This window comes from Lygodium microphyllum, chromosome 8, assembly GCF_053477565.2.
Source record: "Lygodium microphyllum isolate KBCC chromosome 8, Lygodium_microphyllum_v1.1.10, whole genome shotgun sequence".
NCBI classification, from domain to species: Eukaryota; Viridiplantae; Streptophyta; class Polypodiopsida; order Schizaeales; family Lygodiaceae; genus Lygodium; species Lygodium microphyllum.
In genome coordinates this window covers 92,642,871-92,668,503 of record NC_141142.1, presented here as the reverse complement: position 1 = coordinate 92,668,503, position 25,633 = coordinate 92,642,871, and positions in this window count along the sequence as shown.

Sequence of the window (25,633 nt, the reverse complement as noted above, 5' to 3'; positions counted from 1 at the left end):
ATTGACTTACAGAGGCCCTCTGGGCGTACAGAACCTCTTATAAGGCAGTAACAGGACAGACCCCTTTTCAGCTAGTGTATAGTACATAAGCTATCTTCCCTGTTGAGCTTGAATTACCCTCTTTGCGAGTGGCAGTTAAAGAATGTATGGGAGATAATGAGACACTGCAATGCCGTCTCCTGTACTTGGAATGCTTAGACGAGATATGACGGATGGCCCTACAATGCATGGAAACCACTCAAGCGCGACGTAAGGCCTATCATGATAGTTTCATCAAGCACAAGGAGTTCAAAGAAGGTGATCTTGTCCTAGCCTATGATTCGAGATTTGGCAAGTTTCATGGCAAGCTTCAACAATGGTGGATGGGCCCGTATAAGGTACTTGCTGTAAATCCAAACGGCTCTATTCAGGTGCAGACCGTTGATGCCTTTGATGATGCTTTCCTCATCAATGGCTATCACCTGAAAAAGTATTTCCCTCCCTGGGGATCTTGACAATCACAGTCGACCTAACCCTTCCCTTTTGGGCATTGCACTATCCTTCTTGGCGTGCTTCTGATAGCCCTTATGATTCTCCTCATGAGGCAGTCTCGTTCTACTACCCCCTCTCACAGAAACATCTCAACCCGACATTGTTCTCTTCTCGTCTGATCCAATAATGGTGGCGAGGTTGGTCATGACATATGGTATTTCTACCATTCTCTTTCTTAATGAAAAAAAACAAAAGAAAAACAAAAAAGAAAAAAAAAGAAAGGAAAAGATAAGAAGAAAAAAACAAACAAAACAAACAAAACTGTTATGGGAGAAAAGGAAGAAATTCCCTGTCATAATAGGTCTCGTTCCAAGAAAAGGTGGAATCACCCTTGGGCGGGAAGCTGACTGTGGAAAAGGTAGTAACACCCTGCAGTTTAGGAGAGCTGACTCACCAACAGAACCTCTTCAACAAGTAATTTGAAGCCACCTCCCTTGGTGTGCTGTCTTTGCAATATCAATCCGTTTTCCCTTCTTAATAGACGACTCTTCTTACAAGTCATTGAAGTACGGGACTTGTTGGCTACCTCCCTGGGTACGCCTCGTCTTCAAGATCCTCATGATAACAACAACCGACATGATCTTCATCACCAACCCCTTGAGTGATGCGAGCTTTCATCCTAACAGGATGGGGATGTGAGTATGGGCTGCCCTCTGTATCTTCTAACAAAGCGTGAGATAGAGGGTGGGGTGAGTGACCATTCTTTCCCTTGAAATCGAATGAGAGGTGAGATGTGTGAATAGAGTGTTGCACATATGGGATGGGCCTCTCAATACACAATGCACGATCTATTTCTGTGCACTGCACTATAAGGCTCCCTGGCCTTCCTTCTTGCACTATATGCCGGCACAGGGTGAGATGCACAGTTGCACCATCAAATGCGCACAAGGCATACAATCTCTGCGCAAGTGACTGTGAGGATTACATCAATGGGTTTCACGAAAGGGATGCCCTCTGTATCTTTTAACGGAGCGCGAGACAGAGGGTGGGCTGAGTGTGACTGGAGTTTCTTCAATCAATTACCGAGAGGTGAGGATTGAGGGACATTGCGACCATTGGAGTCAGGTAAATTTATGTTTTCCTATGCACCCATGGGTTGGGTCTCTGCCATCAGCACAGGACACATCACTCTGTTCTATACACTGCACTACAAGGCTCCCTGGCCTTTCTCCTTGCACCTATACCAGACGGGTTGAACGCACTGATACACCATCAATTGTGCACCCTGGCATACTCCCTCTACACCATTCCTTTGTCAATTTCTAAATCGAGTGTGAGCTATGGGTTTCATCTTGATTTCCTCGAGTGATATTAGTAATGGGGTGAGTGCCTGCTCTTTCAATCCATTTGAGTGATTGTGAGTTGAGTGCAATATTCCTCGCTATCGATGAATTTCCTGCGATTCCTCTAACCAGCTACCTCCCAAGGTGCTGCCACGTGATCCCTGCCACGAAGGACAAAGGACGTGTGCTGTGAAGACACTTTGTTACCTCCTGCAGCCGACGACGACAATAGATGCAACCTCGATAGTCGACATTCCTTCTCGGCAATATAGGCCAAGTTTTTCTAACCCTACGCCTTTTGTTTCTCAGTACTGGTTATATCTTAAGTGTGGGGACGTTTGTGGTTTTTCCAATGTGAGGTACCAACTCCGTGAAGTTTGGTTTATCCTTCTTGTTAAGGTCTTAAGTGTGGGGACGCGTCCCTACGTGTACATGCTGCAGACCCCCATGCATATATTCTGTTCTGATCATGCATCTATGCCCTGACTTTATTTTACCCTGATGGGGCCCCTTCCCCACCCTTATGTTCTATTTCACCCTGTCCTAGGGGTTGTTCCTTGACTGTTTGCCCTTATTTTGGGTTTTGCCCTTCTTTCATCTGAACAGACCTTACGTTCACTAGAATCCCAATCCAACCTTACAACCCTGTTCATCCCTTCGAACTGCCTATTTTTCCTTTTTACCAACCCCTGTTTCGACAGACGGTTTTCAAGTTATTAATTTTTGAAGCAATTCTCGTAAATTGGACAGTTTTTCCATGTGAACACATCATTATTGCTTCCGAACCCTCATCTGATGAGCCAGCCCTATCCTGCCCCTTTCCCCTGACATTTTTCCTTTTTATTCTGTGTCATTTCGATACCCGGTTCATCCGTTATTAATTTTTGCAGGTTTTCGAGTCTTTTTCGTGCCTATTTTTCACATTTTTCCATGTGAACCTACCCTATTTTCACCAGAATTCCAGTTTGATTTGACAAACGTGTCCTTCTAGCCTTTCCCCCACTTTTTCCTTTTTCCTCCCTCCTTTTTGGACTGTCGAATTTTTAGTTACTAATTTTTTCGAGCATTTTCGAATGCATTTTTCATGTTTTTTCTGTGTGAACCCATCCTAATTTTCCCTAAACTGAGTTTTGATGCACTAGTCCTGTGAATTCCTTTTTTTCGAATATTTTTCCTTTTTATCACCTGCTATTCCGATGCACAGTTTTCCTCGTATTAATTTTCGAGTCCATTTTCGGGCCCATTTTTGGGGTTTTTCCATGTGAACGCATCTTATCTCAATCGGAATTGTGTTCTCTTGTGGTAGCTTGTCGAACACATTATTTTGCACACTTTTTCTTCTTTTCGCACTTCGTTTCGATGCGCGGATTTTCCGATATCAATGCCCGTATGCGTTTTCAGGTTTGTTTTTTGCGTTTCCCATGTGAACACCCTGATTCTTACCCGGAACCCGTGTTGCATGTTTCCAACATTTTCTCCTCGTCTCGCGGCCCATTTTTTCTTTTTACGAATTTTTGATCCGACAAATGGTTTGGATTTTATTAATTTTTCTTCATTTTTCCCGTTAACCATGTTTCTCGCCTTGCGTGTAAACACACTTGTTTTTGGTTTTACGCGCCTCGGGACACCCCATGGCGTCCGTGGTTTGCGCATCCCCGACCGTGCCCGTTTGACCCCGTCATTGCAAATTTTTTTTACCCTTGCCCACGCATGCGCACGGGCTGGGGATGTGCTCTTTTCTTTTATTATTTCTTTTATTTTTCTTTTTTTTTCATAATTTAATATAAAAAGAGAAAAATAATAATAAAATATACACAAATTTTTTTAATTTTTTTAATAAAAAAAGAATGAAAAAAAAACACACACATTAACATCACACATGAACATACCAAAGACCAGAAATAGAAAAAGAAAAAAATGAGAAAAGAAAAAAAAAAGAAAAAAAAAGAAAAAAAGAAAAAAAAACATACATTCAGGCTGCTGTTGTGATTCGGTTCTCCTCCCTCCTCCTCTTCCTTCTTGTCTCCTCCTCCCCTTCTCCCCTTCCTCTCCTTCTTCTTTCTTCTTTCTTCCTCCCTCTCCTTCTTTTTCTCCTTCCATCTCTTTCTTCTCCTCCTTCCCTCCTCGGCGCTCCTGTCGGCCACCCCCATGTGGCTCTCTCCTCCCTCCAACGTCACCTCCTCCCACCGCCACCTCTACCTTGTGCTCACCGTAGCGCCGAAGCGGCCTTCTCTACAGCCGCCGGCCACCTACCCGTCCTCCTCCACGAGCCCGCTCCACCTCCTCTCCCTCTCGGTCGCTCATGCCACCTCCAACGACATGCTTTCTGGAGCATGGGGCCTGCACTTTGCAGTGCTCCCAGCGCCGTCCGCCTCCCCACCATCGCCATGTCTCCTCGCCTCCCGCTCGTCGCCCGTTTGAGCCTCCTCCTTCCTCTCCTCTAACACCTCCTCTAACCCCTCCTCTCCTCTGACGCTGTGTGTCGCCCTGCATGCGCCTCTCCTCCTCCTCCTCCTCCCCCTCCTCCTCCCCCACCACCTCCCCCAGCTCCTCCTCCTCCTCCCCCTCCTCCTCCTCCCCCACCACCTCCACCTCCTCCACCTCTAACCACACCCAGGTTAGCCACTAACCTCAGCTAAGTTACCACTAACCTAAGTTAACCCTAACCTAAGTTAAGTTAGCCACTAACCTGAGTTAAGTTAAAACTAACCTAGGTTAGGTTAACAACTAACCTAGCTTAAGTTAACCTCTAACTTAACTTCAGTTAAAAACTAACCTAACTAAGCCCCCTTTAGTTACCTTAATCCCATTAGAGTTAACCTAACCTAACTAGGGTTAGGATTCCACTAACCTAACTAGGGTTAGGTTTCCAGTAACATAACTGTAGTCAGTCTGAATAACCTAACTAAGGTTAGTTCCCTCCCACTAACTAACCCTAGGTTAATTAGTCTCACCTAGGCTAGTTAATACTTGCTTAGACTAACTTAACTTGACCTAACTGACCCTAGACTAACCTAATTGACTTAATTGACCCTAGACTAACCTAATTGACTTAATTAACCCTAGACTAAGCTAATTGACTTAATTAACCCTAGACTAATCTAATTGACTTAATTAACCCTAGACTAATTCAGACTAACCTAACCAACCCAGACTAACCTAACTAACCCAGACTTGACTTACCCTGACTTATCTAGACTAACTTGACTTAGTTCACTTGATTTGACCTTACTTACCTAACTAACCTAATTTACATCATTTAATTGATTTAGTTAATTTAAAAATTTTATTTACATTCAAAAAAATTACATAAAAATTTCTAAAAATTTCCCCCTATTTTGCAATTTTTTGGAATATTTGTTAGGAGGAAGTTTAAACCAAAAAAAATCCAAAAAATTAAAAATTTGATAATTCATTCAAAATTATCTCAAAAGTGGATAAAATTTATTTAAAATTAGTAAAAGATATAGAAAAAATTCAAAAAAAATCTAGAAAATTCCACCCATCCCCTTGACCTTTTTCCATTATTTCTCACTTCAAAATATTTTCATACAAGGCATCCATATTCTTTGAAAAAAAAGAATAAAAATAAAAATAAAAAACTTATTTTCATAACACAAATTATGGATATTTCCTCCATGGCTAAATTTTCATTTTTTTCCTTCATCATATATTTCTGTGCTATATATCTTGATTTTATTATTATTATTATTTAAAAACAAAACCAAACAAAAACCAACCACCAATAATAACAAATTAAAAAAACACAAATAAATAAAAAAAAATAAACCAAACCACACTATAAAAACACAATAAACACACCTAAACTGTAAAACAAACAAAATAAAATTAAAATAAAATACAACAAAAACACTAAGGTGTTTTTTTTTTGTTGTTCAGTCAGTGGTCTTTGATTGTGTTTGACTAGATTCATTGCTTTTGGGAGACTCCTCCGTGCGCCTTTAGGCCATTACATACACACCCCTACCAGGTATTTATTTTGTGAGCTTTATTTATTTTCATTTCCCCTTAATCACAATTAATTACTAAAATAAACTATTTATTCACCCATCTTTTCCACGCACATTCGCGCTAAATACACCATTTAATAATTTTAAAATCAACCAGCCGTTCACTTTGCATGCGCTACATGCGCTTAAGAGGCACCTTAATTGTTAATAAAAATGAACCAGCCATCACAAAGAAGCACGCACTGGCAAAAAAACGCTCCACATCACTATTAATTTTTAATTAAGGAATTTGCATTTAGAGACCCAGTTTGGGAATCGTAGTCTGGGTTGCGCTAAAGCAGCATTTCACCATAATAATTTGTAATTAAATTTTTAAGAAGGAACCGATGTTTTCTTATTAAGGTTTATAACCTGATAAAATGTCACCCATTGTTAATAATTTCTTAAAATGAACCCTTCATAAAAATAATCCCCCCTCACTGCACTTTTTCCACCTTTATAATAAACATGCTTCATGGGATGGGCGTGTAAAAGTCTTTTAGTTGACACTGATGGTCAAGTCTTGATGTACATTTTTATGGTCTTCTGATTTGTATATGTGCTACGATTACAAGTACGGTGTGTAGTTCTTTCTTTCTTGCCTGATACGGGGATTTGGGTGTTTGAATGTTGCATCGCATGAAGTTTTCGGTTGCTTATATGTAGAGGTCATGCCAAATTTTTTCTAGGATGTGTATTGTCTGGGGTGGTAAATGGGTTAGTTACGTTTATGTTTGTATGTGTGTCATTCTTTTTGATTGATTTCTTTTTGATAGCCCTTTGGTTGTTTTGTAGGCATTCTTTGTGTCTGTCTGTGTTGTAGTGTGTGTGTTTTCCATCTAAATGGCGCCTCACGCTCCTCCCCCTATCCAGTATGTCCCACTAGTTAGTAGGGATTACTCTTCCCTACTCACTTTTGAGCCTATCGCGAAGACAGGACTCGCAATGTTTGTGGCTGCCTCCTTCTCCTTGATTCCAGAAGATCCTTCCCTGTGTGATGAGTTCCTTGCCTCATACAGCAAGAAGTTGGGACTGGTCCATGGTACTTCCATGACATTGACACCCCACGGGTTAGGGAAGGCCTTGTCTCTTCCCTATAAAGGAGAGCCCTTTGTTACAGCTAGACAACTATTCTCTAACGATGAGATTTTGAAGTTATTATGGAAACAGACCAAGAAAATTCTAGATGTTAAGAAAGTGATCAACACTTCAGGAGTTTCCTTTTCCATGATCACTAATCCTGTGTGAAAGTTGGTCTGCTAGTTCCTTCAAGACAGGTTTATGCCTACAAAAACAACATCCCATTACTTGTCCAAAGAGCTCTTTACAGCTTCTAGGATGGTGGTAAAAGGAGTAGCTATTGATTGGAGCACTTATCTACTCACCAAGATGGATCAACATTTCGTCAAAGTAACCAGGGGCAATGTCACAAATGTCATCTATGGATCCTACCTGTCTGCTTTCTTGACATACTCAGGCTTAAAGAAGGGTGTGCCTCCACCTCCTCTGCCTTCCGAAAACTCAGAACCTATTGATATAGAGGATCTGTATTCTCCTCCTCCCCTGGTCATTCAGCGAAAGTGCTTTAAGCGGGTAGCAGATAAAGCTCCTTCAGTTCTTCCTTCACTTACAATTCCTGCTACATCTGGCAGTGACCTCTCTACTTATCTCTCATATAACATGTTCAAGGCACATAGAGAGGGTTCATTGGACATATCAGTCCCTTCATTGAACAGTCTAGTGTCGGGAGATGCCATTCCATTCCTCTGTAAAGACATCCAAAGTTCAATTGAACTTTCAGTGAGACAGCCTATGTTCAACAGCTGTATGCTTCCTTTTATGAAGAATTGATACAGTCCAAAGACCAGTTGCATAAGGCAACATCCAAGTTAGCCTCTACCAAAGACACACTAGCAGATTTGTTTAAGCGAATGGAGCAACAAACCCAAATGATTGAGAGCCAAAGAGAAGATATATCTTCTTTGAAGATTCAGTTAACAGAAGCTCAATTAGAGGTCACTAGAATCTCAGAGGAGAAGGAGAGGATGTCCAAAGAAGCGCAAGAGTTTCAAACTCTTTTAGATGTAAAACTCTCAGCCTTACAGACTGCTAATGACACAATGGAATCACAAGCTTCCCAAATCAAGCAGTTGCAAGACCAATTGGCACAGTCATGGTCTGTTCCTCCAAGCCCTAATGTTCCACTGATTCCTTCTCTCTCATAGTAGGACTTGGCAGTTCTCTAGAGACAGGCTACCTTGTGTTCTTTATTGCAAGATAAAGTGGAAAGATTGTAGTCCAGGATGGATCTGCTATGGTCTACATTTGAACATTTCCAGGAATATGTTCCTCCGGACCATTCTTTCTTTGTCCACTATCAATTGCAAAAGTTGGCCTTTTACATGAAGCTTTCAACGATGGTTCTTCCTCTTCCAGAGGATGGTTGGAGTGGGGCTTGCTCTCCTGAGTTACTGACAGAAGTAGTCCGTATGGTATGACCGATACCATGTTGCTGTCATATATGTATCTACGGGGAGATCTGTTGATTCCAGAGGAAGTAGATATGGCCTGGTATGTGGGAGACGTGCTTTTACAAGTTGTTTTGTATGTCAACTATTTGGAGCTGCAAATAGATGACATGTTCCAGAGTTACTTCTCAAAAGTGGCTACTTGCCCTGATAATTCCTGGCACTGAATGATTGATTCTGTGGTCTTGAATCACCGGCAGAACACAGCTTCTACCTATGTACAGAGCACTAATAAACTGAGGGTGGATCTCTTAGCTCACCTTTCCAAAAATAATCCATTTGATTTAACCTTTTTTGATGCCTATCAGAGAAGATCTATCTTAGGTCCCTCTGTTCCTAGCCTATTATATTACCAACAAATGGCACACCATTATGATACCTATCTTTCCCTCTATCAAACCAATTCAACAGCAATCTTCCCCCTTCTTTTCCAACCTCAATCTTTTCCTCAAATTCCAATATTTACATATTGCTCTTTTATTGAAGATAGAATATTTTCCCCTTCTCCACCATGCCCTTCTCCATCTATCCATGTACCTTCTACCTTTCCTATTTATCAATTAACACGCTTAATTGATTCCCTAAAATTTTCAACCACTCCTTCTTTAACCTATTCCTCCTTTTATGATTTTGCCTACCCATCTCTTCATCCACTTTTACTTATTCCACTTCCATCTTCTGCCACTTCTATCTCTCAACCCCCTCAGTTGGTTAGTGAATATGAAGGGTTTGATCAGCAGATTCCAAGAAGAAGAGGATGGAGCTCAACTGATTCTCTTACAGGACCTCAGATAAACTAGCCAATGATTCCAGTAGATTGGACAACTATCAGTCAAGCATACCAGAACTACCTTCAGTTTGCTCACCAATATTCACAATCTCTAGATTCTTTGGTGAGATTGATAGCTCATTTTGCTTGGTATCTAGCATACATGCATAGGCATTTCCATAATGATCAAAAGGCCATTCCAAAGCTTTGTATGAATGTCAATGTGAACATTGACTCCCACTAGTTGGATGTCTTGTACTTTCATGCCCTATGTCTCCCTAGCAGATACCTTGTCTTACTAGGAAGGATGTGCTACTTGCAGTTCTTTCAAAATCCTCCAAAGACATTTGTAGATGAATCCTTCTCCATGGATCGCTTTCAAAACCACCAAGCCTTCAAAAGAGATCATCTTCATTGATGCCTTTGCAATGTATCTTGGATGATTCTTAATGATATATATCTCTTTTTGGAGGTGTCATTCAGATGGTTGTGTTAATGTTAGTGTATGTTGTAATAATTGTATGTAATGAGTTCATGCTAATTGAGAATAACTTGTTCAAGAGCTCTTTTCAAACGATTGATGGTGGATGAAAAGCCTATGGTGGAAAGCTGAAGAGTACCTCTTATATACTTTACAAATTTGTTCCGCTTTTTAAATGATTAATCAGAAGAGTTAATGAATGATAGAAAATTTTCCTTTAGTAGCATTTTCTATCAGATACAAGTGATAAGTTGGGGTCGTGGTTTGGAGGGATTATTGAAGATCCGATGGAAGACCCAAATTGAGCTCTTTAATGAACTTATATTCTTCTTTTCCTTAGGTCGCGAGGATGCTGTCAAAGAGTTTACTGTCCATGATATGAATCATGGGATTCTTATAAACACAAAAGAGTTTCACTGGAAGTTGTATGAGATATTTGCATACAAAATTTAGGCATTATTATCCAATATCTACCTTAGTTATACAAGTTCTTTTGTATTTAGCATATAATTTGCAAATATACCATGTAAATTTAAGAAAAATAAGTCTATGGGAACCTATAACTTGGACATCTAGAAGTAATTGACAATCTGCTAGATAAATCACATTAATTCAGGTACAAAAATATGGACAAAACCCAAAAATGTTGCCAAAAACGGTCAAAAGTCCACTAGGTCCACATGGGACCAAAAGTAACTAACTTAGGTGACCAGCAAGTGACCTAGGCTCGTCAAAAAGTGACCAGGGTTAGAAAAGAGAGCAGTCCGTATTTTTTGGCGCAAAATGCGGGCTGCTTTGTCTGAGGGAAACTAGAAGAAAGCTGGAGCTGAGATGCATGGAATGGAGCATGCAAACTGAAGATTAACTTGTCCAACTACTGAAGATGTAAACTTGGTGAGAGCTCAACTTCTTTGCCTCTTTGGTCAGATGAAAATGCATGTTGAAACTGTCTATAAAAGAGGGGAAATCTGAGAGAAGAGTATTCAGCCAGCTCTTATGCACGACTTCTCTCATCTTCTCTACCTTATTCTTGGTCCAATGAAGCCCAACTTGTGCCCAAGTACTTGAGTGACTTTGGGGCAAGCAAAGGGTGAGGATATTGAAGACTTATGGACTGTTATGGGCTGAAATAACCAGTCATAAACAGGGCAGCCCACTATTTTGATCTATTTTTATGAGCAAACATGGATTTTTTATGGTTGTCATAGAGGAAAATGACCTCTTTTCTTCCGGACATTGTTCATAGATGATCAAAAAAGTGCTTCTTCTTGAGTTTATGCACTCATTTTGAATTTTTCTATGGGCTGGAATTTTCTATTTTAAAACAGGGCTGAAGTTAAAATTATTCTTTTCCCATTCATTTCATGTATCTTTGGCCCAAATCTTGGATGTATTTGATTCTAGCATTAATATACTTGACCCAAAGGATTGAAATCCATCTATGTATATGAAATAAATGTCATTAGAGCTTGCATTTGACATTCATAAATGAATTAAAAATATGAAAATATCATTTATGAAAAGATGTATGCATCCTGAAGCATTTGATGTAATCAAGTTAGACTTATTCCTTCAGTTCATGTATGCTAAGTACAAAGTGAGAAGGTTTGAATTCCTCTTCCGTACCTAAATTCTTTCTAAACCCAGAATCTTATTAAAACCCAATCAATTTTTCCTTTCTGAATCTTGAATCCCAAACTCTTCTTCTGCACTAAAAGCCTCGGTGGTAGACCTTCAACTCTTAACGCGACGACAGTGGTGAACCCGACGTGAAGGTCTTCTGTAGAAGAAGAAGTCCAATGGGAGAATCATCAAGCTTAGGAGGAGATGCTTTGCAACAGTTGGTTCGTCTAATGCAAGAGAACCAATAACAACAGCTACAATTTCAGCAGCAGTTGCAATTGCAACAACAATGGAGACAAGAAGAAGAATGGATTGATGCTACTGCCATTAAGGCCTTAGAAGTAGTTGGGCATGAGCTCAAGCAATTTAATGGGCAAATTGTGTCCTCTTTTATCCATCTCTACACTGACAAGATGGTCTTCTTTGGAGTTCCTCAACATGCCTGGAGCTGTTACTTTGCCCACCTGGCTGTGCATGGCCTCCAAGACCGAATTCATGGTCTTTCCCAAAAAGATGCTAGATGGACTGTGTTCAAAAAGGCTCTTCGAGAATAATTTTTCCTTGAAGATTCTGGCCTTATGACAAAGAAAATCTTCACCGAATGGGTCGAGAGGCCCAATAAGGGTCTACTGCTACTGCTCTTCATCGAGAGTTTAAAAGCAAATTTGCCCAACTAGATCTTGATGACCAACAAGGTATGGAAAGTCAAAAGATTGAGTTATTTTTAAAAGCTGCAGATTCTTCTCTTTAGGAGAAATTGACTGATCGACTTGAAGACCCTGACTCTAAGTCGGGATTAAAGACTGCTTGGAGTGATGTCACTGAAGTAGTTAATATGATTGCTCGAAGAGAGAGATTGCGTCTAAGATGGGGATCAACCCCTGTAACAACTAATTCTATGAAGGAGCATGTTCCAGGTTCTTGACCTCCTGTCTCTATGGCCGAGCAACCAAGAAATTCTGTTGTTCCTTCTCCAAAGAAGGATGTCATGGATGAGTTAATTAAAAGCATGCGGGATCTCCATCTTAATTTAACAGAAATTAATTCTAATGTAGAAAGGCTTGATGTTAAAGTAGAAGAAAGGGATCGGTCAACTGCCCAAAGACCTGCACGAGAAGGCTTTAAAAAATGCTACATTTGGTGTGATAGCCTTCAGCATGACAAGAGGGAGTGCGGAGCATTCTGTGAAGTCGAAGCACAAAAATTAGTCTTTTGGAAGGATGGCAAAATTCATGCAACCGAAACCGGGCTTCCTCTTGAGCCAAACTTCAGTAATGGTGACATGAAGAAAAGATTGGAGGATTTGGCAACAAGAACAGCCTATGCAGTTGTTGATGTTGCAACTTATGGGTTGCAAATTGAGCCAACTAATAAAATTGTTAAAGCATGTAAAACTAATGAAAAATCTAAAGTGTGGATGCAGGCCTTGGAATGCATGGAGCAAGGCAAGGCAACTAAGGATGATTTAACCACTGCCAGCCAATGTATTCGAGGAAGAACCGGATGGTCCGAGCCTATGGATTCATTTTCATCTTTTGCCTGGCTAGCTGAAATTAATAATCAAGAAGCCATGATAAAAGAAAAGAGAAGAAGAGAAGAAGATGTTGCTGGTCCTTCTTCTTCAGGATCGACTAAACGCATAACAAGAAGCAAACCAGACCAACAGAAGGCTGCTAAAAATCTGCCACCACCAGAATTTGACATGAGAGATGCCCCTCAAGCAAAGAAGACAGAAGGAAAAAGAAAAAGCAAACATCCCATTTATAAGTTGCAGTCAGACATAGAGACCGCAACGGATCTTAAATGGATCCTAGAAGAAAGGATTCTTGGAAGTAGAATTGAATTTACATTAGGTGAAATTCTCGGTATTGCAAAACGAGGATTTCATGATGTAATTAAATGAAAAAGACAATATGTTGGAGAGGAAACTGAAGAATCTGTACATGCTTTTTTGCAAGTACTTCATGTGTATTTGCAGGATGAAGAGAAGCTGAAAACTCAAGGGATTTGATTGGAGGCAATCAAAGAATTGATTGCAGCCATAGAAGCCAAAGATGAAGACATTTATGAAGCAGAAGGCTGAAGAAGCCATAATGGTGGAAACTTCTCAATCTAAAGTGCAGCCCATGCAAAAGAAAGAGACTTTTCTTCACAACATGCAAGAAGAAAGTGAAACTCACTTTATTCCAAGTAGTCACTATTCCCGTACCCATTGGGCAAGGGCGACTACTGAAACTGTTGTTAAAATTGGTGAGAAAGAAACTCCATGCATTGCCCTTATAGACCATGGTTCAGAAATTAATGTTATGTTAAGAAGTATCTACGAGAATGGTGGATGGCCCATTGACGTGGACCCAGGGTGGCACATGAAGGCAGCCAATAACTCTTTTGGCGATCTTTATGTAGCATGTCCTTATGTACAAGTTACTATTGGTAATGTAGAAGATGAATTTCATTTCTTTGTTCAAGATTCTTGTAATTATCCAATCATTCTTGGACAACCATTTATTTCCGAGTCTCGTTTAGAGACAAAGGCTCTTGATGATGGTTCATCATACGCTCGGATAAGAAGCAAGGAAAATGATAAGGCTGTTCAATTCCTAACTGTCTGTGTTAATCACCATCGGAATAGGGATCGATTGAGAGATCATCCCGTTCCTCCTAATGCCCGAGAATTTAAGGGTTTTTGGGTAGCGCTGCTATAAGTGGAGGCTATGGCAGTGCATCATGTCATAAAAAATTACTTCCACATATGAAGGAGGCAAGGTCTAAATTTATTTGCAGGTTTTTTCAGCCAATGGAGTGGGCTGTTATAAACAAATTTCAACCATGAACAGGGCTGAAAGAAAGTATTTGAGTCATATGGAGCAAGAACTGAAGCAAATTGATGTTTTACCTAAAGATGAAGAAATTTCAGGTCTATTTTATGGGCTGAATCATAATGATACAATGGCTGAAATTTATACAGCCATTCAGGCAGAAAAGCAAGCTGAAAATCAGTCCATATAGGTATATACATTGGATATGTATGACATAATTCAAGAATTTGCAGATTATGAAGCCTTTGGACAGCCAAACAAGGATGAAGCAAGAGTAGAAACAAAATATAAAACAGTTGATAAGAAGGTCAAGCCGGTAGCTACTCCTCTACCACCTAAAAGCAAAGGATTGGCAGAAAGGGTATCCAAACAACCAAGCCTTTGTGATCCTAAAGATATTGGCCATCAATTTACAGCTGAAAGTCTACAAAAGCTGAAAATTGGTGAAGACTCTTTCCTCTTGCCGGCTGAAAAACAAATTTTTATGCAAATGTTAAAGAACCATGGTAAAGCCTTTTCATTTCAGCCGCATGAAATCGGCTGTGTGGATCCAAGCATTGTGGCTCCAATGGTAATTTTTACGGTCTCACATGTGCCTTGGAATCTTAAACCAATTCCGGTTCCAAGGGCTCATTTGCCTAAGTCATTGGAACTTTTAAATGAAAAGATAAAAATGCGAATATTGGAGCCATCTTCACCTCCATATTCCAACCGATGGTTTACCGTACCGAAGAAGAATGGATCTTTACGATTCATTCAAGATTTGCAACCCGTTAATAAAGTCACTATTAGAAATGTTGGATCAGGACCAATTGTGGATGAGTTTGCTGAAGCTTTTACAAGAAGGGAAATCTATTCCATGGGAGACTTATATTCAGGCTATGACCAATTTCAGCTTGCTTTGGAAAGCCGTGACATTACTACAATGAAGACGTCTCTTGGCCTAGTTTGCATGTATACTCTACCTCAAGGGGCTACGAATTCAGCAGCTCACATGATGAATGCCATGCATAAAGTATTGAGGGATTATATTCCTCAATTGACTCTTCCTTTCCTTGATGATGTTCCAATCAAAGGATGTGAAGTTCATGAGAAAAATGAAGATCTCAATGAACTTGGATGTCGAAAGTTTGTTTTTGATCATATTAATGATTGTGCTCAAATCCTGTCTGAATTAGAAGAAGTTCATCTTACTCTTTCAGGAGCTAAATCTGTTTTTGGAGTTGAAGAAGTCCTTGTGGTCGATCATATGTGTGGACCATATGGCCGAAATCCTTCTCCATCTAAAATAAATGCAATCAGCAAAATGGAAGAAGAATGTACAAATGTTTCAGAAGTGAGAAGATTTCTTGGTGCATGTGTCTTCTACCTTATTTGGATACCACATTTTGCTCATGTTACTGAAAGACTTTATCAGCTCCTAAGAAAGGGCCAAAGGTTTCTATGGACAAAAGAACACACTCAGGCTATTCGAAAACTTAAGAAAATGTTGACTTCGACTCCCACTTTAAAGAGGGCTAACTACTCTAATTGACAGCCCATTATACTCATAGTGGACACAAGTCCTATTGGAATAGGATGGGCAGTTGGTCAAGACGACCTTGAAGGCAACAGATATGTGATCCGCTTTGGAGCAAAGGTTCTTAATGAACGGCAAAGAAGGTATGCTCAAATTAAAAGAGAGATTTGGGGAGTAGTAACTGCATTAAAATGTGACAGGGAGTACTTCATGGGTGCACATGTTATAGTTGAGACAGATTGCCTTCCACTCTTGGGCATGATTGCCAACTATTCCACTCCTGACATAGCCATGCTAAGATGGATAGCCTATATTAAATCCTTAAATCCTGATTTGAAACATATTGTAGGTAAAGATAATCCAGTTGCTGACATGCTTTCACGTGCCAGATATATGGATGAAGAAGAAATGATAGATGAAGAAGAATTAGAGTTTATAAATGAAGCTGTTAATGCAGGTACAACAAAAATTACAGCAAGAACAACAGGTTCAGCTGATAATACAACTTTTACATCAGAAAGTATGGATGAATCAACTAAAGAAGGACAATGGATAGCTAGTAAACAGCATATTCCATGTTTTGTTATGGTTTGTTCACACTTTAAAGAAGAATATTATGCAGATGATTGGCTGAAAATTGGCCAATTTTTTAGCACTATGACAAAGAAGGAAGAATGGACTCATGAAGAGTTCAAGAGAATTAAGAGAAAAGCCTATGGTTTTTTCTTAAAGATGGCTACCTTTGGAGGCATGCAAAAAAGAAAGGAAGAGCGTCTATTCGTGTCCTAGGTGACAAAAAGACCCAAAGACAGGTCATGTAAGAATTCCATGAAAGCCTATTGGCTGGTCATAGAGGCATATGGAGTACTTTTGCTAAAATAAAAGAAAAAATTTGGTGGCAAAACATGTATAAATATATTGAGCATTTTGTTGAGTCTTGTCATGCTTGTCAAATGCATTCTATGGTAAAGCATAGAGATGGGCTTCAGCCAGTGCTAGTCCCATGGCACTCATCGTTGCAAGTAGCAGGCTTTGGCCTGCTCTGAAGACGTGGGTGGAAGGGACATTGGTGGCTGCCGTGGAGGAGTTGGAACATGAGATATCTAGTACTTGCTAGAGAAGATCTCACAAATCAAGTGGAAGGAAAGGCCTTGACAACAAAGTACACTCATGCTGTTTGCAGATTTTTACTTGAAGAAGTATTTTGCAGGTATGGATGTGTTGCTAAAGTAACTACTGATAGAGGAGAATTGGATGCCGATGAAGCTCACCATTTCTTTACTCAATTGGGAATTAAACTATCTCTTACTTCTGCCTACAATCCTGAAGGCAATGGTAAGAGTGAAAGAGGTCATTAACCAATTCTTAAAGCTTTAGCAAAATCATGCAAATGAAAGTTGAGGGAATGGCCTAAAATGCTACCATTCGCATTATGGGCTGATAGAACAACCCATAGTGCAATAACAAGATATATGCCAGCTGAACTCATGTATGGACAGCCACCTATTATGCCTATTGAGGAATCCATTGTTACATGGAGTATCTTGCCTTGGGATGAAGGCATGAACAGGGAAGAATTGCTGTCTTTACGCATAAGGCAACTTGGGACTATGATCAGGATTCCGATAGCTGGGAAACGAATCAAACTCTTCAAACAAAGAGAATCTTCAAGTTATGAACTTGATGACTTAGAAATGAGTCCTCTACTTGAAGACATACAGGAAGAAAAAGACTTAGAGAATGAAGATGAAGAAGAAAACCCTCCTTGACCTGTAATCTTATGAAATGGCACATGCCGGAGGATGTGCAGGTCATGAGGGGGTGAATGTCAAAGAGTTTACTATCCATGATATAAATCATGGGATTCTTATAAACACAAAAGAGTTTCACTGGAAGTTATATGAGATATTTGCATACAAAATTCAGGCATTATTATCCAATATCTACCTTAGTTATACAAGTTCTTTTGTATTTAGCATATAATTTGTAGATATACCATGTACATTTATGAAAAATAAGTCTATGGGAACCTATAACTTGGACATCTAGAAGTAATTGACAATCTGCTGGATAAATCACATTAATTCAGGTACAAAACTATGGACAAAACCCAAAAATGTTGCCAAAAACTGTCAAAAGTCCACTAGGTCCACATGGGACCAAAAGTAACTCACTTAGGTGACCAGCAAGTGACCTAGACCCGTCAAAAAGTGACCACGGTTAGAGCAGAGAGCAGCTTGCATTTTTCGGTGCAAAATGTGGGCTGCTCTGTTTGAGGGAAACTGGAAGAAAGCTGGAGCTGAGATGCATGGAATGGAGCATGCAAACTGAAGATTAACTAGTCCAACTACTGAAGATGTAAACTTGGTGAGAGCTCCACTTCTTTGCCTCTTTGGTCAGACAAAAATGCATGTTGAAACTGTCTATAAAAGAGGGAAAATCTGAGAGAAGAGTATTCAGCCAGCTCTTATGCACGACTTCTCTCATCTTCTCTACCTTATTCTTGGTCCAATGAAGCCCAACTTGTGCCCAAGTACTTGAGTGATTTTGGGGCAAGCAAAGGGTGAGGATATTGAAGACTTATTTATGGACTGTTATGGGCTGAAATAACCAGTCAAAAACAGGGCAGCCCACTATTTTGATCTATTTTTATGAGCAAACATGGATTTTTTATGGTTGTAATAGAGGAAAATGACCTCTTTTCTTCAGGACATTGTTCATAGATGATCAAAAGTGCTTCTTCTTGAGTTTATGCACTCATTTTGAATTTTTTTATGGGCTGAAATTTTCTATTTTAAAACAGGGCTGAAGTTAAAATTATTCTTTTCCCATTCATTTCATGTATGCTTGGCCCAAATCTTGGATGCATTTGATTCTAGCATCAATATACTTGACCCAAAGGATTGAAATCCATCTATGTATATGAAATAAATGCCATTAGAGCTTGTATTTGACATTCATAAATGAATTAGAAATATGAAAATATCCTTTTTGAAAAGATGTATGCATCCTGAAGCATTTGATGTAATCAAGTTAGACTTATTCCTTCTGTTCATGTATGCTAAGTACAAAGTGAGAAGGTTTGAATTCCTCTTCCGTACCTAAATTCTTTCTAAACCCCGAATCTTATTAAAACCGAATCCATTTTTCCTTTCTGAATCTTGAATCCCAAACTCTTCTTCTGTACTAAAAGCCCCGGTGGTAGACCTTCAACTCTTAACGCGACGACAACGCTTCCTTTCTAAGTGTGGGGACATGTTGAGAGTGGAAAAAGACTGAAATTTTGACTGATTTTTGTTGTTTTTGAGGACTAAATAATTGATTTTTGATGGATTTAGAGTGATGTATGGTTGTCAATGGAAGTATTTCAGAGTGTTTTAGATGATATTGATTATGTTTTGGAAGTTCATGATGATTCTCAGTAGAGATATGAAACCGAATCCATTTTTCCTTTCTGAATCTTGAATCCCAAACTCTTCTTCTGTACTAAAAGCCCCGGTGGTAGACCTTCAACTCTTAACGCGACGACAACGCTTCCTTTCTAAGTGTGGGGACATGTTGAGAGTGGAAAAAGACTGAAACTTTGACTGATTTTTGTTGTTTTTGAGGACTAAATAATTGATTTTTGATGGATTTAGAGTGATGTATGGTTGTCAATGGAAGTATTTCAGAGTGTTTTAGATGATATTGATTATGTTTTGGAAGTTCATGATGATTCTCATTAGAGATATGAAGCTCTGTGATGTTCTGATAAGTTCTGATTGGTTATGTATACCTTCTGTATAGCTTCTGTTTTGTTCTGATTGTCTTCTTTATGAAGCATGGATTGATGATTGATGAAGATTAAGATCTTTTGAAAGCTTATTGAATAGTTTTTTATAGTTTCGAATGGTTTAAGTATGAGTTATGAGGTACTGATGACCTTCTGTAACCTTCTGTAAACCCTCTGTAGAGCATCTGTCTCTGCTTTGTCTCTGTACTGTAGCTGTACTGTAACTGTTCTGGTGTTGTACTGTAACTATTCTGTAGACCTTCTGTAAGTGTTCTGTAGAATGTATGTGTGCCTTTGGGAAAGTTTTCTAACCTTTGGAAAGGATTAATCTAAGTTCAAAAGAGCTAAAACAAGTGGAAGAAGCAGCTGCTGAAGACTGAAGAGAAGACTAAGTGAAAGTGACAGTAGTGAGCTGTGAAAAGACACAGTAGTGGCTCTGGTGACTCTTCATATCAGACATATCTCTTGGGAGGTGCATCCACGACATAAGAAGGATTATTGAGAGTTATTATGAGAGTATTGTAGTGAGGATATGATGTACTATTGATAGAGAGAGAGAGAGAGAGCAAGAGATAGGCAATTCTATCAAAACAGTGTAATTGTATATGAGAGATTGAGAGAGAGTACTATGAAGACATTGAAGAAGGATAATATGTGATTGATTTCCATTCAAAGATGGTGTATTCTTTTGTGTTCTTTGTTATATTGATGGATTCTATAAAGATGTTGAAGATTATGGTTGATTCTATCAAATCGGTGGGAGATATCTACTATGATGTTGTGTGAAGAATTGCTGTTTTCTTTGTTTTGATGATCAAAATAATGAAATAAAAGCTTGTTGATGTTACAAGATAGATTTTTTTTCAAGATAATTCCCTTTTCCTTGGTGTTCCTCTTGGGGCTCCACACTACTATCTATATTATGAACATAACTCTCACAACTATAGTTCATGGAATGACCCTTGAATAATTCTTTACATGTAAGAAGGCCGATGTGTCACACTTGAAAGTATTTGATTGTATTGCATATGCTTATCTACTAGATAAAAGAATCTCAATCCAAAGGTTGAAAAATGTATATTTATTAGATACTCTTTAGAGCAGAAAGAGTGTCATTGTTATAAGCTTGTCACATGTGAGTTCAAAGTAAGCAATGATGTTATTTTTTATGAGATGAGCAATTGCTATGCATCTAGTGATGATGCATTGGATAATGATGATAATGATAGATAGATAATTTTAGAAATAAAAGCAATAATCACAAAGTCTTAGTGGACCAAAAACATCATTTGGTACTACATCTATAGTTAGCCCTTGGTTTGGGAGACTAAGAAGTAGATTCATAGCTTCAGTACATGTGTTATATGTAAAGACAAAGGGAAGAAGAAAGTGTTGGATGGTAATAATGCATCTACTATTCATTTGAGATTTGATGGAGATTCCAATGGTTCAAGGATTTTGGATGATGAGCTTTGCATTCCTTTAGGACACCGGTTGTACCAAGACCACATGGTAATGTAAAGGCTCTGGTGAGTGATCCAATGGTATATAGGTCTAGCACGGTAATGCCCTCTTAGTAGATTTGGTGTTGAAGGTTATGTATCTTACCATTATGCTAATATGGTAAAGGTGGTTGAGGATATTGAGCCCACTTGTTTTAGGAATGTTATTGGTCATGTGTATTAGGATGATGCAGCAATGAATGAGGAGATGGTTGTATTAGAAGCACATGCAACAATTGATGCAGCTACCTATGGGCTACAAATTGAGCCAATTAAATCAAGTTTGAAAGCATGTAAAGCTAATTAGCAATCTAAAGTATGGATGTAGGCACTAGATCAAATGGAACGTGGTAAAGCAGCCAAAGAAGATTTGGCTAACGCCAGTCAGTATATTCGAGGAATAACTACTTGGAAAGAACCGATAGATTCATTTTCTGCCTTTACACATTTGGCTGACATCAATCATAAAGAAGTCTTGATTGACGAAAAGAGAAGAAGAGAAGATGAACCAGGGCCTTCCTCTTCTGGCCCTCCGAAACAGGTAACTAAAAGAACGCCTGAACAACCAAAGCTTGCTGAAAATATAACCCCAGATCAAGAGATGGAAGATGTGCCACATATAAAGAAGACCGAAGGAAAGAAGAAAGGCAAGCAGCCAGGCTACAAATTGCAGTCTGACATAGAATTTGCAACCGATCTCAAACGAGTCCTAGAAGAATGAATTCTAGGAAGCAAAATTGAATTCACTTTAGGCAAAATTATTGGAATTTCCAAACGTGAATTACATGATGTAATTATTAATGTAATCAAAAGGAAAAGACAATATTTTAGTGATGAAGCTGAAGAAACAGTGCATGATTTTTGGCAAGCTCTTCAAGTTTTTGTGCAAGATAAAGAGAAGCTGACTTCACAAGGAATTCAACTTGAAGCAAGAATTAATTACAGCAATTGAAGTTGAAGATTAAAAAAACATGAATGTAAAAATTAAAGAAGTGAAAACTAAAAATGTAATGGTTGGCTGGTCCAAACTAGTTGGGCAGCCCACCTCTCAAAAAGAAGGTTGTCTACAGCACATACATGAGGAAGAAGAGGCTCGGTTCATTCCAAGTTGTCACTACTCCCATACGCATTGGGCAAGAGCAACAACGGAGACAGTCGTCAAAATTGGAGAAAAAGAAACACCATGTATTGCACTCTTAGACCATGGCTTGGAGATAAACGTCATGGCAAGGAGTCTTTATGAAAGTGGCAGATGGCCCATAGATTTTTATCCAAGATGGCGAATGAGAGCTGCAAACAACTCTTCTAGAGAGTTATATGCTGCATGTCCTAATGTGTAGGTAACTATTGGAGACATAAATGACAATTTTCAATTTTTTTGTTCAAGACTCTTATAGTTACCCTATCATTCTTGGGCAACCTTACATTTCTAAAGCCCGCTTGAAAACAAAAGCTCTTGATGATGGTTCTTCCTATGCTCAAAATAGCCATCATCGAAATAGAGATCGAGTGCGTAATTATCCTATGCCTCCTAATGCCCGAGAATTCAAGGGTTTTTGGGCTATACTACTATAAAGGGAGGCTATGGTAGTGCGTCTTGTAAAAAGATTGAACTTATGCTACAGAAACTGTGTCTCTAGCAAATTTGTATATATGTACAGCCAAGAGTATGGGCTGTTATAAGTCTCTTCCGGCCATGACTAAGGCTGAAAGAAAATATTTATGTCATGTAAAAAGGGAGCTGAAAACTTATGACATGATGGCTAAAAATGAAAATATTTCGGGTATTTCTTTTTTACTGATTACTATTAACACATTGGCTAAAATATATGCAGCTACTCATGCAGAAAATCAGGTTGAAAATCACTCCATAGAAGTATGTACATTAGATTTTTATCAAACAATTCAAGAATTTGTTGAACAGGAAGACAATGGTTTACTCAATAAGGTTGAAGCACAAGTGGAGACAAAATACAAGATAGTGGTTAAGAAAGTCAAACTTGTGGTAGTCCCACTGTCTCTTGAAACTAAAGGGCTCGTTGATAAGGCAACAAATCAGCCAACTCTTTGTGATCCCTCCAACATTGGTCACAAATTCACATCTAAAAGTATAAAGAGCTCAAAATGGTGAAAATTCTTTCCTTTCGTCTGCTGAAAAACACTCTTTTATGCAAATGCTAATGAAACATAGAAAAGCTTTTGCATTTCAACCAAGTGAAATAGGATGTGTGGATCCAAATATTGTGGCTCTTATGGTCATTTTTATGGTCCCACATGTGCCTTGGAACCTCAAGCTCATTCCCCTTCTAAGGGCACATATGCTCAAATTATTGGAACTTCTAAATGAGAAGATCAGAATGTAGATTATAGAATCTTCTTCAGCACCTTACTCAAACTGATGGTTTACTGTGCCTAAGAAAAATAGATCTTTACGATTCATTAAAGATCTACAGCCTATCAATCATGTCACAATCCGAAATGTTTGTTGGGGTCCATTTGTTAATGAGTTTGTTGAAGCTTTTGCAGGTAGAGCAATTTATTCTATGGGTGACCTATATTCAGGATATGACCAATTTCAGCTTTCATTAGAAAGCCGAGACATTACCACAATGAAGACACCTCTTGGATTGATCCGCATGTGCACTCTACCACAAGGTGTAACAAACTCCATAGCCCATATGATGAATGCCATGCACAAAGTCTTAAGGGACTTTATTCCACAACTTACTCTTCCATTTCTTGATGATGTACCTATCAAGGGATGTGAAGTCAATAAAAAGAATTAGGAGCTTGACAAAGATGGTTGCAGGACATTTGTAGCTAACCATATTCATGATTGTGACAGGATTTTGATAAGGCTAGAAGAGGTACATCTTACCCTTTCTAGAGCTAAGTCAATTTTTGGAGTAAAAGAAGTGCTAGTGGTCGGTCATCTATGTGGCCCCTATGGATGCAAACCTTCTCCAATCAAGATAGATGCCATCACCAGAATGCAAGAAAAATGCATAAATGTTTCAGAGGTGAGAAGATTTCTTGGCGCATGTGTATTCTATCTCGTATGGATACCACATTTTGCTCATGTAGTCGAAAATCTTTATCAATTACTAAGAAAAGGTCAAAGATTATCTTGGAATAAAGAGCATACTCTCACTATGCGTAAATTAAAGAAGCTATTAATTTCAGCCCCCACTCTCAAAAGGGCTGATTATTCAAATGGTCAACCCATCATCCTTACTATGGATACAAGTCCCATTGGGATAGGATGGGTTGTTGGCCAAGAGGATCTTGAAGGTAACAGGTATGCAATTCGTTTTGGAGAAAAAGTTCTCAATGAACATCAAAGAAGGTATGCACAAGTAAAAAGTGAATTGTGGGGAGCTGTAACAGCATTAAAGTGTGATCATGAGTACTTTATTGGTGCTTCCGTAGTGGTAGAAACTGATTGTCTTCCACTCTTGGGCATGATTATCAACTGCTCTACACTCGAAATTCCTATGCTAAGATGGATTGCATATATTAAGTCTCTCAATCCAAAATTAAAGCATATTCCAGAAAAGGCAAATCCAGTTGCTGACATGCTATCACATGCAAGATATGACAATGAAGAAGAGCTGATGGAAGAAGATGAAGCTGAAGAATCTACACTTGTTGAATTTCATTCCATGGCTGCTGAAAATACATGTTTAGTTACTGCATATACTACTCCAAAGTTGAAAACAACAAGATGGTCAACTAGAAGCCAGTATACTCATTGCATCACTCAAGTTCTAGTTCATTTCCTTGAAGAAGATTATGAAGAAGATTGGCTAAAGATCGGCCAATATTTGAGCACAATGAAGAAGAAGGAGACTTGGAATGATGAGGAGTTCAAGCATATTAAGAGGAAAGCTTATGGCTTTTTCTTAAAGAAGGACATCTATGAAAGCACACAAAGAATAAGAAAGGAGCACATGTCCGAGTTTTAGGTAACAAAAGATTGCAACAACAGGTAATGAAGGAATTTCATGAAATCTTTTGGGCTGACCATAGAGGCATATGGGGAACCTTTAGTAAAGTCAAACAAAAATGTTGGTGGCAAAACATGTATCGGGACATAACACATTTTGTTGAAACTAGTTATGTGTGTCAAATGTATTCTATGGTCAATCATTGCGATGGGTTACAACCAACTTATCCTTTTTCTATACATTATAGATGGGTTATTGATCTTGTAACCATGCCTACAGGAATATGGAATATCAGTATTTAGTGCTTGCAGGAGAGGATCTTACCAATCAAGTTGAAGGCAAAGCGTTTAACAACCAAATCCACTCAAGCTGTTTGTCATTATGCTGATGAGGCATGCAACGTCTTTGCTCAATTGGGTATTAAGTTGGCTTTAACATCATCCTACAACCCTGAAGGCAATGGCAAGAGTGAGAGAGGTCATCAACCTATTCTCAAAGCTCTAGCAAAGTCTTGTAGAGGAAAGATCAAAGAATGGCCTAAAATGCTACTTTTGCATTATAGGCTGATCGGACTACTCACAATTCAGTGACTGGCTATATGCCAGCTAAACTTATGCATGGACAACAACCAATTATGCCAATTTAAGAATCTATTCTCAAATGGAGTCTTCTACCTTGGGAGGAAGGCATCAGTAGAGAAGAGTTGCTGACTTTGCACATATGGTAGCTAGAAAGAAGGCCTGAAGATGTTCAAGCAGATATTGAGAAGCTAAAGACAACAAGACTAAAGAACAAAAGAAGATTTGATAAGTGACATCGACTTCGGCCAAGAGCAATTCAAGAAAATGA